Source organism: Scylla paramamosain, chromosome 15 (assembly GCF_035594125.1).
Source record: "Scylla paramamosain isolate STU-SP2022 chromosome 15, ASM3559412v1, whole genome shotgun sequence".
Lineage (NCBI taxonomy): Eukaryota > Metazoa > Arthropoda > Malacostraca > Decapoda > Portunidae > Scylla > Scylla paramamosain.
Window position 1 is genome coordinate 13,906,012 of NC_087165.1, and position 15,000 is coordinate 13,921,011.

The 15,000-nt window shown below is 39.5% G+C and overlaps 1 protein-coding gene across 8 annotated transcripts in view; it reads right to left on the bottom strand.

The window, feature by feature from the left end:
* Positions 1-15,000, bottom strand: part of LOC135107478 (prostaglandin D2 receptor-like) — a 158,785-nt gene that overhangs the window by 143,344 nt on the left and 441 nt on the right. The gene's annotated exons all lie outside the window — the stretch shown is intronic.

A 15,000-nucleotide genomic window follows, 5' to 3' on the forward strand; every position in this document is an offset into this window, starting at 1 on the left:
GAGTCATAGGAAAGAAGAAGAGAGATCGTTATTTTCTTCTCTTTAATATACTACAAGTCTATTTAAGAGCCTCTAGCGCAAAAATATGCCTAAAAATTGTCTGTCTGGGTTTTAAGGGCGGTGAAGGAGCTTAATGATTCCAAATTATATTGAGTTGTTAAGTCCATGTAATAATGTGGCAGGAGATGGAGAGTTCTCGTTTGGCGAAAGACGTAGAGAGAAATGCATGGAATGTTTTGTGAATAGTATGGCAGGTGATACAACAGAAATCAAATCGCACACTTCAAAAGGTAACAGGAAATGTGGCGCCTAATGATCGATAAAGTTTTCAATGATACGCAAAAGGGCACACACACAAAAAATAAATAAATAAAAAATAAAGAAAAAAAATAGAAAAGAGGTGAAAGAAAAAACTCCCTAATTGCCAATAAAAAAGGGAAAAAACATGCCTTAGAAAAGACTTTCCAATAAACTCTTCTTTCTTTTTTTTCTTAGCTCATTTACTTATCTGTCCTCATTCACCTCCTATTGAGCAATTTCTTTCCTTACTTCCACGTTATCCTAAACTTCCTTATTTCATGTCCCTTCTCTCCATTCTATTTCGAACATACTTCTCTCTTCACGGCTTCCCATCCCTCGTAAGTTTCGCTGTAAAAGTTTTATAAGCCGCCCTCTAAGTCCCCAGATCTCTTATTCAAAATTTAATACCGGTGAGACGCCATGAATTTCACTATAAAAAATAAATAGATAAAAATAAAATAAATACCTTTTTACATATTGTTCCTGAGCACATCAGAGAGAAAATAAATGCACATCCAATACGCCAATGTTCATGAAACTAGAAAAGTCAATCATATGTTAACTATAAGAGAATTTCTATCCCAAAGAGAATTTCTATCCCAATCTTACAAAACACTTCATCCTACATTACGTACAGACACATTCCATTCCTTCCTTACCCACAATACCAAACATCCCACCTCTCACACCCAAGATCATTCTCTCAAATCCTTACTCCATGAAGTACTCTGTGTTATAAGCAATTTCTCCGATTCCACAAATTTGTAGATACGTATGATAGGTGGGTATAAGCAAATAAGTTTTATACAAGACTGCTACATGTGTGCGTGATGGTTTCTTGCAGCTTCCTTTATTATCTTACGTTCTTATGTGTTACCTACAATTGCATACTATTTATGAAAAGACATACGTATTCATCACCAAACGTACTATTACTACTACTACTACTACTACTAAAGAAATACATTCCCTTCCGTCTCCATCACATACTATTTTAAACTATATCTATACTTTCCTTACACATAAACATCACACTATCTCAACTCTCTTACTTGACACAGACCTTCTTAACCGCCCCCTCCCGCCTCCCTGCCACACCTCGCCTCCCTGTCATTCTTCACCAGTCTCAATCCTCCATGCCTGTCCCGCCTCTTTACACTTCACACAAACAACTCATTATTCCCGAGTGAGACGTAAGCATCAAGTAATTAGTCAGTGGCACATTAACCCATCCTTATGCAGGTCGCGACTACAAGGTAACACACACACACACACACACACACACACACACACACACACACCTCCCGTTCTCATTTCCTTAATAATCTTTTAATCTGTGCTCTCATGAAAGCCGTGAATGGGCAAGACCTTCTCAGAGTGTTTCTATGGTATCTTAATCTTGCAAGTGCGGGGAAAGAAATGCATATTATGCTTCGGCGAAGTTCTTGAGTCTTTCCTTGTATGAATGTGGGATTGGTTCATGCTTATTGATCATTATTGAGAGAGAGAGAGAGAGAGAGAGAGAGAGAGAGAGAGAGAGAGAGAGAGAGAGAGAGAGAGAGAGAGAATAACTTGCCAACTTGCTGTGAGTTCCGTGCTGTCGTGTCTGTTTATACTTGCTATCATTGCTCTGCTGCAGCTATTACTACTACTACTACTACCACCACCACCACTATCACTGTCACAGGAATTCAGGTGGAATCTCACGCCATGGACGGAATCTCACAACAGGTTGACAGGCCATTACTTTGCAAATGAAGGCAACTTATCATCAGAGTAATTTACACGGACAAGAAAAATTAGCCACGAAACAAAGCATAGCCACGAAAATCACGCGAGTGTGTGTTTTTGCTGGATTTTTATGAGCTTTATTCACTTCTTGGTTCCTATTTCTGGTCTAAATTACCTCGTTCAACTTACAGGAGTCATTAAAATTTGCGAAGTCATTAAAATTTACTCTTTATTTAACCTGAAATTCAATTACGATAAACTTTGCCAATGTCCACGGTTGAGTCAGCGCGTTACCGTCGTGTTAGGTCATTCCTCCCACCAGGGCACGGGATCCTTACAGCTGAGCTCACCATAACTGATTACACACGACACGCACTTCCAAGGTACTACATATGTCAAGGTACAAGTGTTTTCTTTTCCTTTCTTTTTTTTCCACCAGTGCGATAATCTCGGATATATAACGAATGGAGTGATTTATACAGCGTGCATCTATACGTGTGGAATGGTTCATTTCGTGACCACTGCTATTAAATCATCTTTCAAAGTGGACAACATGAAAGATAAGTTTATTTATTTATTTATATATTTTTTTATCTTATTTATTTATTTTTTTTTATCTAAGAGTGTCTCTGGCCAAGGAGAACAAAAAAATGCGGAAGAAAAAAAAAAACACTGCGTCAGTCTCTGAAGAATAGTAAAAAAAAAGTTCAAAATTATATGAAAAAATGTCTTGAAATCTTGAAAGGACAACTCTTGCGCGTCTTATGAATTGTTACTTAATATCCAGTGTTGGTGTTGACATGTGATTGAGGACTTTCACTGCTCTGCGCTTGCTCCACTACCTTATTCATCAAACGCCGGGAGAAAGGAAGGAGAAAAAAATAGTAAGGACTTCCCAGCGAGTCGGGTTTGCTGCTGCCACAAAGACCCTGCCTTTACGCTTTGCTGGAACGACGTGACGCGCTTGTATATCGGCAATGCTACCAATTGCTAACGCCTTTACTTCTCATAATAAAAAAAAAAATTATAGTTCACAAAGCAACACTTATATGTTATTCGTTCATAAAAAGAAATTAAAACTGTCACAAAAATATAAAATAGACACACAACTCCTGTTTTCGTCACAATCATGGAAAGGATCAAGAAATCAAGGAAAAAAATAAACAGACTTCATAAAAAGCATGGTAAGTGTGATGAAGAGCTGGTTGTGCAGAGTTGAATGATGTGCTCAGTGACGCTTAGTTTTCATTACGCAAAAAATACTGACGGGAGTAAAATGTTGCAACTCTGTCACTCTTGATTGTTGTTGTCGAAAAATATATTTCCACACGTCTGAGTGCGAGTTGAAATCAGAGCACGATAGTTCGATCAAATGGTGAGGGAAATTTCGAGCTGCATGTACACACTCGTGCTGCACCACTGCCTAGATTGTTCACTCTGGCTGGAAATTTTTACTTTTAGAAAATAAATAGAAATAAAGTATAATAAAAAATAAAGATGATCGTAATAACAGAAGACTGAATGAACTGCACAGGATTTACTAAGACAAAAAAAAATTAATAAGACACACGTGACAAGGAAACACAATTTTGCTCAACGTTACGTTGTATACAGCAACAAGGACATACATTTCCACCAGTGATGAAACTCTCTCTCTCTCTCTCTCTCTCTCTCTCTCTCTCTCTCTCTCTCTCTCTCTCTCTCTCTCTCTCTCTCTCTCTCTCTCTCTCTCTCATGTAAAGCATAATGATATTTATTTGTTTCTGAGTCTTAAAACAAAGAATTCCGAAATATAGATATATTGAGAAATGATGACTGATGGCGACATAATTTCTCCAGGTTTATGAGCATTACGTTGCTGTGTTTATCGCACTTCCATTCTTTGCATGATAATAAAAAATCATACATTCTCTTATTTCATAAATTATTTCAAAAATATCTTCCAAATTAAAGATGAAATAGTATTTTACCACATTCATTTCACAATTAGATTACTATCAATATAAATGAACAACAACTATCTTTAAGCCTGACCTTATATTATTTTGCTTAATTTTAAGTCATTATGAGGTCAATTATAAAAGAAATTATACAATTTTAATTACAAAACATTACCACTGTATGTCAACTTGGAAAATAGAGTTGGATATTATGTCAGAGGTGTAAAAAATATATTGCGTGTGGAATTTCATAGTTGTCTTAATTAAGGCTTAATCAATGCTCGTTTCGAACATTTTTACTGACGTGTTTCTGGTAGGCTTCTGCCTGAGCTTTGGCAGACACTCTTTTTTTTCTTTTGCCGTGGTGCTTCCTGGGGTGCCCTCGGTGCTCTATTGGATCCAGACTGTCATTAAACGCAGGGCAAGCAAGCGGTCTCGGGTAATTACTCCACTTGAAAATCGCTAAAAATCCCTGCCACCAACTAGACTTCAAAGCTGAACTCTGCGCTGTTTACTTTCATGGAATTAAATCAGGTTGCCTCGCGGGTTGCCTACCTCCCAATGTTGTTAACTGAGAATATGCTGAGAGAATGCTACCTGAAGTGACTATATACTAGACCATGAAATCAAAATAAAGAAAAACGTAATAGTTCATGAAAATATCTCTTCAGGACGGCATCAGTACAAGTCTAGATCACGGAAAAAGAAGTTATTGACATTGTTAGAGAATGATTTTATTTTTTTTTCAAGTTACGATAAGCAACGTTGAACTACATCCAAATATAAACACTGTAGTATATCAGTTTCAGAGGAACCTATAATGAAAATTTTAGAATACCGGAACGGGAGTGTAAAAACAGATAAATAATAATAACAAAGTAAATAAAAAGATTCATTCATCTTTTAATTAAACGTAGCGTAACGCGAAAAAGAGAGAATAATACGTACTAAGAAATATACCAAAAATCAAAGAGAATATCATAATTTACTGAAAAAGTGGACGCGGTACACGACATGCAAGGAACAGCTGACAGATAAACAGCATGAATAAGAAAATTATAACCGACGGATGATGAAAGAAAACTGGAGAATTACATAACTAGAAGAGATTAGATAATACTTGCCATTAAGGTGGCCTGGAACAGACAGACAGCCGACAGAGATAGTGAACACTGGCGGAGACCCTGTGTGATGGTGATGGTAACGGTGATGGTGATGATGATGATGATGGATAACAATAATGATAATTAATACCACCATTCACTATACGACCATAAATTACCTATACACACCTGGTCCATGAATTAGTATTTACATGGTGCTGAGACACGGAAAATTCAAATGACAGGTGACGTTACGATACAGTGCGCAACAAGATCAGCGGTTTGGGCCAACGGCGTGTTAAATATGTTCCAGGAAGGTCTGCCAGTCAGCTGTGGCGTCAGGCTGGGCGAGGAGGGGGTAGTCCCTAACCTCGCCTCACCACCTCGCCTGACCACCACTCATCCACTGCTACCTTCAACTGGCACGTCCATCCTTCCTCCGCTTCCCTCTTTTCTACTCGCTATTCTGCTTCTCTGTTCCTACCGTTGCATTCACCAGGCATCCTCTCTTTCATTTACTTCACATTCCTTGATTGCTTCCCACTCACTTCATCAAGGTTTCTATTATCGTTTATTTCTTGTCCATCACTCTTCAGTTATTTTCTTTCTCTCCATTATATCTTTCCTATTCCTCCTATTCCATCATTTACTCTTGCACTGCATCTCATTCACCTTTCCACGTTCACTATATCACCCATTTCCCATCAGTAAGCGTCTCCTGTCATTTTTCTTCTTATTATATCTCTCCAATTTCTTTTCACTTCACCAGGCACCAATAATTTCATTCGTACACAACATCATGATAATTTTTCCATGTTCACTACATCGCTCAACGAATCTTGTTCCCTCATTTATCCCTTTTCTGTGAAGTGATTCCCATCCTTGCTCCTTGGGTTACGGTATCATCACATCAATTTTGTGCTCTCTATCTACGCAGCCAGCCTGCCACTCCTTGCTAGCTAAAATCCTTTTCCTTATACGAGTATCCTTATTTCAATCCCCCACACGCACCTTCCTCCACTTGGCATTCCTTGGCATCTTCCACCGCCAACTTGTGGGATGGATGGTGGAAGAGATGGTGGAAGGGATGGTTGGAGGCGCAGAGCGAGGGAGGAAGGATGAATGGATGGTGAGAGGGAGAGAGGGAGGGAGGGACGGAGAGATATATCAAAATCCATTTATTATTTTTTTTTCCTGACGTCCACTTATCATACTTTTTTTTTGTTTTAATCCATGCATGCCTTCCACAATTTTCAAAGCTTTCTTTTTTTTGTTTTATTCTCATGTTTCTTAATATTTTATCTTCTTCCCTTCCTATCGTCATCTATTTTGCTTCTTTTCTCCTACTTCTTCACGCGCTTTGTTTGTCTTCTGTTTCTGCCTCTTTCCTCCATTTTTTTTATCATATCTTCCCTCCCTTCTGTCATCTATTTTCTTCCTCTCCTTTTCTTTCACTCGTTCTTCTTTTAATTTCTACTTCCTCCTTCTTCTACGAATTACGTTTATAATTTCCCACAACTAGATATTCTTCTGTGTGTGTGTGTGTGTGTGTGTGTGTGTGTGTGTGTGTGTGTGTGTGTGTGTGTGTGTGTGTGTGTGTGTGTGTGTGTGTGTGTGCGTGCGCGCGCACCTTGGGCTACGCAACACCTAATGGAGGTGAGCAAGTTTCAGTGGGTTGGGCCGCGAGCGTAAGGTAGGCGAGGGAAGAGACGAGAAGAAACAAGAACGGATGAAAAAAAAGAGATGGAATGAAATAATTAAAAGATATGGAAAGATAGAAAGGAAGGGAAATAAGAAAGGTAACTAGGAAGAATAGAGGGCATGGAGAGATGACAAGATGCGTGTGTGTGTGTGTGTGTGTGTATGTGTGTGTGTGTGCATGTTACATACGATCACGTGCCGGACCAGTGATAGTGTTTCTACCCTCCTGGAGAAAGCGTACTTTAGTAATCCCTACGCGTCAACCTTACAGTTTCCAGCTAATAATTACAAGTCTCATGAGTGAGACTGGAACCTTCCTCACACCACGCACCACACCTATGCTCGAGGAAGACAGTCACTAGTTCCTCATGAGTGTAAACCTTAGCAGTCTGAGCCTACGAATTAATAAGCAAGGACATGTATTGTGTGTGCGTGTGTGTGTGTGTGTGAAGGTAATGAAGAAGAGAGAGATGGCGAAGAGGGTCTTTCATAAAAGGCTCAGGAAGATACGGTCTGGGAAAGCTGCCAAGGGAAGAAAATTGGATGAAAGAGCTGGAAGAGAGGCAAAATGATAAGGAAACGAAGGCAGCATGAATAGGAGGGACATGAATAAAGGCGTAGAAGAGAAAAAAAAGGAAGTAGAAGAGATAAAAGGAAGGAGAAAGAAATATAGTAAAAGAAATACCAACAAAAGGAAAAATATACGGAGACAAAAAAGAAATGTACGAGTTTAAAGTGAAAAATGGAGAAGGAGGAGGAAAGATCTAACAAGCGATCAAATACCACGAAAGTAAAGGATTCTGGTTTTTTATGGAGTCGGGTACTTGTTCCGTGTGTGGCTGATGCGATGCAAGGGAGAGAATAGTAGGAGTGGAGGGGAAGGTTTCCACACGCCACTTTAAGACTGGTAGTGGATAGAATGTAAGGAGGAAGAGGGTGTGGAGGAGAAGGAGAGGGGATGATGGCAGAGAGGGAGAAGGAAGATAGAATGGAAGAGTGGAGCATGAGAAAAGGAGGGAAGAGGAAAGATGCTATGAGAAAAAGAGAAAGATACGAGATGGTATGGAGGATGCAAGGAGAGAAATGCGAAGAAAGGAGAGAAGGGGAGAGACGTGATGACGAAGAAAGAAAGAAGATAAGGGATGATGGGGAGAAAGAAAGGGAAAGGTAAAACAAAGAAGGGAAGAGGAAGAAAAACAGCGACAAAGAAAAAAATAAATGGTAGAGAGGGAGGAAAACAAAGAAAAGTAAGGGCGAAGAAAGCAGTAAAATGGGAAAAGCAAGAAAGACAAAGAAAGGAAGGAGAAATAAAGAAAGTGTGGAAGAAAAGACTAGATAAAACGGAAGGAGAGGACACAAACAGGTTCCTTATTGTTGATTTTGTTGTTATTGGTGGTGGTAGTGGTGGTGGTGGTGGTGATGGTGGTTGTGGTGGACGAAATGTGATGGTTTATAGAAGTAAACAACCATAATTCTTTTTCCTCACTACATCATTCACTCCTGCAGATCAAATCACACGGCACTCTATCACCCCTTCATCCCTTCCTTCCTTCCCTTCCTGTCTCCCTCCCTCTCTCACTTCCTTATTTCTATTCAGCCAGCCATCTGTCTGATCCTCTTCCCTCCTGTCACCCCCCGCTGTTCTCTCTCTCTCTCTCTCTCTCTCTCTCTCTCTCTCTCTCTCTCTCTCTCTCTCTCTCTCTCTCTCTTTCTCTCTGTCACACACACACACACACACACACACACTACAATCTTATACATCTTATCGGTATAAGATTATTTCCACACACACACACACACACACACACACACACACACAGTTGCCACAGACCCAACAACAACAACAACAGCAACACAATAACAAAACTACCATTACCACTATCATTATCATTATTACCATCGTCGTCTTTGTCATTAACACTGCCATTATCACCATCATTACCACCACCACCACTACCACCACCGCCACCCTTACCCTCGTGAAATCAAAGGGACTCAAAAATGTGAGGGAACGCTTGTGAACTAATAGTAAATGTGAATTGATGCATGCGGAAAGGCTTTGTCTCCGTTACCTTTTATAGGCTGGTCTGGCACAGAATATATCTATGGGGTATAAGTACCATTTAAAGTAGTAGTAGTAGTAGTAGTAGTAGTAGTAGTAGTAGTAGTAGTAGTAGTAGTAGAAGTAGTAGTAGTAATAGTAGTAGTAGTAGTTCCTGTTGTTGTTGTTGTAGTGGAAATCAATATAAGCTAAAAATAACTTTAATAACACGCTTACTCACGCTTTATTCTAGTTCCTTGTAATTATATGGTGAACTACACATGCACTGTAATGCTGAGAGAGAGAGAGAGAGAGAGAGAGAGAGAGAGAGAGAGAGAGAGAGAGAGAGAGAGAGAGAGAGAGAGAGAGAGAGAGAGAGAGAGAGAGAGAGAGAGAGAGAGAAAACTAAGCCACACACAGACACTGAAAGGATAAGAAGAAAAACAAAAGAAAGAAATATACGGCATGTGGAATAAAAGAAATGACAGGAAAAGAAGGAAAGCGAAGATCAAGTAGGGAAAGAGGAATTTGGTGAATGTTTGGAAGAAAATAATGACAAGAAAGAAGACCATCAAGAGAGAGAGAGAGAAAAAAAAAAAAGCAAATCTGTTAGCTATGAAAGAAGAATAAGGAGAGGAATGAGATAATGAATGTAGGTAGAGAAGAAAGACAAGATAAGAAAGAAATAATCTAACATATGAAAGAGAAAAAGAGAAGAGGTACAGGTGAGAATAAAGAGAGAAATAAGAAAAGGGAGATGAAATTAAGTAATCTGGTAGGTGGAGGTGAAAAAAGAATGAAAGAAGAAGAAGAGAAAATAAGCAGGGAACAAGGAAGAAAATAAAAAAAATAAAGAAGAGAGAATAGGCAGGGAACAAGGAAGAAAATAAAAAAGAAGTGATCTGGTAGGTGAAGAAAAATGAAAAATAAAAAGAGAAAAAAGAAAGAGAAGGAAAAGGAGAGGAAAAATCTGGTAAATGAAGATAAGTAAAACAGTACGAGAGAATGAGAAGAAGGGAAGACATCGAGGAAAGTGTGAAAGGATAAAATAAAGAATAAAACTAAATAAGAAGGAGAAAAGAGGAGATAAAATAAAGCAATAAGGAAGGTGAGAGATGATAAAAGAAAGATATAAAACAGGATAGGAAAGAGGAAAAGCGGAGATAAATAGGAGTAACCCGGCGGACGAGGGAAGAGAGAAAAGGTGAGAATACGTCAGGGTAAGAGATTTAGAGCAGCCACAACCCGTGATTTACAACTTCCTCCCCCTCCCCACCTTCTCTACCTAGCCCTCACCTCTCCCACTCTCCCTTCGCCCCTCCCTCACCTCCTCCCGCGGTCTGCTTTCACTGCCACTTGCGAGGAGCCTCAAGGTCACCTGCGTGTCACTGACTTGCATGACATTCACCAAGTCTTCATACACCTTAGCATTTTCATTCATTTTTACATGTTCAGCCTAACGTGTGTCTTTTTTTCTTCCTGTCTCTCACTCATTCTGTCTACCTATGCCCTTTCCTCTTTCCTCTTAACGTTGCTTAATTAAAAAAATGTGAAATGTTGTCTTTAGGGGTCAGTGAGAAAGTGCCTCTGGTGACTTCTGTTTGTTTGGTCGTGGAGTGAGTTGAGTTGAGGATCAGTTTGGTGGATGCGTTTAAAATGTAAACCAACAAGGTCTTTCTCTCTTTCTCTCTCGATCTTTTTGGTTGTATTTTGTGTTACTAAGTGTGTGTGTGTGTGTGTGTGTGTGTGTGTGTGTGTGTGTGTGTGTGTGTGTGTGTGTGTGTTTGAGTAATATATACATACATACTCGTATAGTACGTAGTATAGATTTCCACATACTACTTCCCGCATCTAACTCGCCTCAATTGTTATTCACCACTCGTAACTGATAAAGATATAGATAAATAAATAATAAAACAAAACAACGTAATAATATCTTGCCCCTTCAGACCTATTGTGTCTCCTGAAAGTAACCATTAAGCTCTACTGCAAGATGAACCGGTGATAATTAGCGGACACTCTTTGTACCTGCGTGCCTTACAAATGGACGGTCAGATACTAATACCTTCATAAATAATGAAGAGGAGCCACTCAATCTCTATCAAAGCTAAAGATACACTGTGCTGTATGAGTATTTAACTAAAGACCTCTTGGGGACATTAACATTACGCCTTGCCCTTAACGACGAGTAAAAAAAAAAGAGAGAGAACAAATACAAAACAGACGCTTTAATCCTTCATCTGTATTTAATTAATATAATGTATCTATAATAAATATCGAGAAACGAAATATTAATGCTACTCTCATGGTGCTGACAATGACGGAGAGCCTGAAGAAGAGATAAACAAATGTAACACCGACACCTCCATCTTTCATCTCCAGTAGAAAGCAATATACTTTATCATTTCGCAACATTGAAAAAAAAATATTAATACTACTCTCGTATTGTCGATAACGATGGAACACTTAAACAAATGAGAAAAAAAATATACTATCACTTTAATTCTTCATCTGTAATAATAATAAAAAGAATATGTACTGCCTCATCACTCGTAAACATTAAAAAAAAAAGAAGCATAAATACTACCCTGACAGTGATGATGAAGACAAAAAACCTACACAAGTGAGGAAAAAATATGCTTTCACCATCCTTCTTCATCTCTAATAAAACAAATATATACCTTATCACTCGTACACTTCAAAAAACAAACAAACAAACATTAAAACTACTCTGATGCTGACGATAATAATACAAAAAAGAAAAAAAAAAGAGAAAATAAAACACAAGTAATCTTCCACCATTAACAAACAAACAAACAAACAAAACAAAACAAAAACACTATCTCTCGTAAATGCCCAACAAAACATACACCAATGACGACACTCAGGCAATAATAAGAATGATGAAAGCTGATCTGATACAAGTAAATAGGTAACGATAGCTTCAATATCTTGCGCTTTCATTCCCCCTCAAATACAAAAACAAGAGAACTGTACCTCATATATTACTGCCGGTGATTCAGACGATATCAAATACGCAGTGTTTTGTTACCGAAGCTATTAAGGAAATCCAGATGTTCATGTCTTTCGTCAGAATTATTTCCTATTACATCAAAGGGTACGAAAGACGTCTCCAGGCAGTTTGCTGGGGAAAGGAAGAAAGAACGAACGAACGAAAAGAAGAGATACATAGAAAGAAAGAACGAAAGGAAAAGATACAAAGAAAGAAGGGAAGGAAGAGATATAAAAGAGAGAGAGAGAGAGAGAGAGAGAGAGAGAGAGAGAGAGAGAGAGAGAGAGAGAGAGAGAGAGAGAGAGAGAGAGAGAGAGAAAATGTGAAAAATGCATAAAGGAAAGGAACAATGAAAGAACAGGGTAAGAAAAAGGAAACGAGTACAAAACAAAAGGAACAATAAAACTGAGGCAAAAAGAATGAAAAAAAGAAAAAAATATATAAAGGGAAAGGAAGAAAGGAAAAAGAAAAAAACCGTTCAAGTCAAGAGAAATAGAAAAAAAAGAAAACACGAAAAAAGAAACAAGTGGGAAGAAAAATCTCCTGCGTTCATTCATCCACCACAAAACATTACACTCGTACACACACACACACAAAAAAAAACTCAGTATACGCATATTTAAAAAGGGATTCCGCTCCAACATATAAAAACAAACGAATAATAATGATCAATAAGCATGAACTAATACCCTATTTAAACAAAGAAAGCCTCAAGAAATCCCCCAAAGCATAATATGTATGCCTTTCCCCGCACTTGCAAGGTTAAGATGCCATAGAAAAGCATTAATAACGTCTCACCCATTCACAGCTTTCTTGAGAGCATAGCTTAAAGGATTATTAAGAAAATGCGAAGGGGATGTGTGTGTGTGTAGATATAGACACATACAGACAACCAGACAGACGGGCAGACAGATAGATATATTGGCTGATAGAGTGACAGATAGATAGAAGAAATAAAAAGGCTAGATTTGAAAGCTTTCCGTCTCACCGATTTCTCTCCTCTAACAGACCGTCTTGACTGAATCTTTTACTGTTTTCGCCCGTTATTATCATCATTACTGCTCTTTAAAACTTGCTAACTGCATGCTCCTCTACTCCCTCGACGTCTCAGCACAAGACTTCTTACTTTCTCTCACCAACCTTCCTAATGAAAGAGTTATCCAGTATCTTCACTCTCCCATCCTTTTCACTGATGAGAAAAAAAAATTCCTGTTTCTGCTTTTCCTTCTTCCTATGACTTGAACTGTTTGAAAGGAGACAACAAGGCACAACAGAAATTCAATTCTTCTGTTTTTTTCTGTTTCTTTTAGGGAGCACCATTGTGAACGAGCTTTTTTTTTTATTTTTTTCTTCCCTAAGCCGGTTTCCCTGCGACGTAAAAAAAAAAAAGGATATAATTTATAACAGATTGGGGGAGAAAGAGAGACAAAGAATAAAGGATTTCAAATAATGATGAAAATATAGATATAGTATGTGTTTGTTTTCGCATATCTTATACGTACATACATACTTCGATTAACACACACACACACACACACACACACACACACACACAAATAGACAGATAAAACATAGATGGATAGGTGCAGATGAATATATACTTTTTTTTTGTCCTTAGCATATTGCCAAGGTACATATTTACTCTCTCTCTCCCTCCCTCTCTCTCTCTCTCTCTCTCAGCACAAGCTATTACCCCGCTATAAATCACGTTGGACTTCAACGACCTAATTGGCAATCACGTTCCTTTTTGCCTCCCATTTATTACTCTATTAAACCATCTCCACTAATACTCCAAGCCTCACCCCATTCCTCTACATACCACCCATACTTCCCCCCTTCGTGCTCCCGTCCCACTAACGCCCCTTCATATAGAAATTATTCCAACGTAGCCTTTGTTTTGTTCCTTACCCTCTTGCCACTACTACAAGCCTGCTCCCTCCCTCCTCCCCCATGCTCCTCCTCCCCACCACGCCCCTCCTCCTTTCCCCCCCAACAACTGTCACTTCAGTAGTTAAAAAGACGTTGGCATGGAAGTTATACTGAGCTCATATTTCTCTCGCACCTTATTGCAACTTCTTTTGCTACGTGTGTGTGTGTGTGTGTGTGTGTGTGTGTGTGGACATATGGTGAAGAGGGGTGGGAGTAAGGAGAATAAAAGAAGAGAGTGGGAGTATAAGAGGGGGAGGAGTGGTGTTTCATGCTCGTAAGTGGTTGTAGGAAGTGAAAGGCAGTTGCTACTAGTTCGTATACCTTCCTCTCTCTCTCTGTCTCTCCTCCTCTCACGTCTCCACCTTCAACCTCCCTCGCTTCCTCCCTTCCCCTCTTCCTCTACCATTCCCCCTTTCTTATCCCTCCAAACTCTCTCCCTCTCCCTCTCTCTCTCATCTCCATTTCACGTTTTCTTCAATCATCCATTCTCCTACTCTCATTCTCTCTCTCCCCTCCCCCTCCTCTCCCGCCTCTAATTCCTACTCCTTCATTTCTCCCAACCTTCACCCCCCTCCCTCCCTCGTCTTTCCCTCTCTGTTCGTCACTGTCAGTCCCTCCTCTCCTCCCTCTCTCCTCCATGCCCCCCCCCCTCTCCCCCTCTCTCTCTCTCTCTCTCTCTCTCTCTCTCTCTCTGTGTGTGTGTGTGTGTGTGTGTGTGTAAAGTCCCGTATCAGTAACGTCCATCACGACTCTTCAGCCTAATGTAGACCTACTGTACTTCTACAAAGCTCTTTTTTTCTCTCTCTCTCTCTCTCTCTCTCTCTCTCTCTCTCTCTCTCTCTCATATTGGCACGCTGTTCCGTTGTCATTTCTACTTCATGTGTATGACACACGCTTAGCTCTAACAGTACACTTATTTAACACACACACACACACACACATACACACACTTGCCCTCGGGCCCGCAAATCATGATTCGCTTCCAGGAACGCTCGTCTGATTTCCATTTGCTTAACATCACACACACACACACACACACACACACACACACACACACACTGTAGTACCCCACCAGTATATAATTCAATGTATGTATGTGTACGTATTGTATAGCAACAAGCCTGTGAAATAAAACACACGCACGCACACACATACACCCTCTCTCTCTCACATCCACCCACACACACACACAAACACACGAACACACGTCGGGAGCCTAATCGTACATGTGCCCCTTCTCAC